Raw genomic sequence first — 435 nt, forward strand, 5'->3', positions numbered from 1 at the left:
TACGGTTGCAGCATCCAATCTTCAAGAAATCATATTGATCCAGTCTGTATTTAAACCCATGTAGAAGATTACTGTAAAGCTAATGTACATCATAGTTCCAGAAGTAAAGTTAAGGAACGATACGGCATTTTACCATCACCCACTTTCCTGAGGGTCTAGAATTAAATAATGTTTTTGCACTGAAAGGATTGAAGAGATACATTTATTTGATTAAAATAATATTAAAGTGGTGCTTAATGAAAGAAAAAGAAAATGCCCAACAAAGCATCACAAATGGTGGCAGCTTAAATGGATAAAATGCCGTGATGATATTTTTCAGTGCATATATTAATGACTAAATTCTTCCAGATACCAGTTGAACACCTTTGCAGAATAAACATCAAGAAACTCAGAAAAATAGTGAGGACGTAAGACGAAGCAAGAGTCTAAACACAA

The sequence above is a fragment of the Palaemon carinicauda genome, chromosome 3, assembly GCF_036898095.1.
Source record: "Palaemon carinicauda isolate YSFRI2023 chromosome 3, ASM3689809v2, whole genome shotgun sequence".
Classification (NCBI taxonomy): domain Eukaryota; kingdom Metazoa; phylum Arthropoda; class Malacostraca; order Decapoda; family Palaemonidae; genus Palaemon; species Palaemon carinicauda.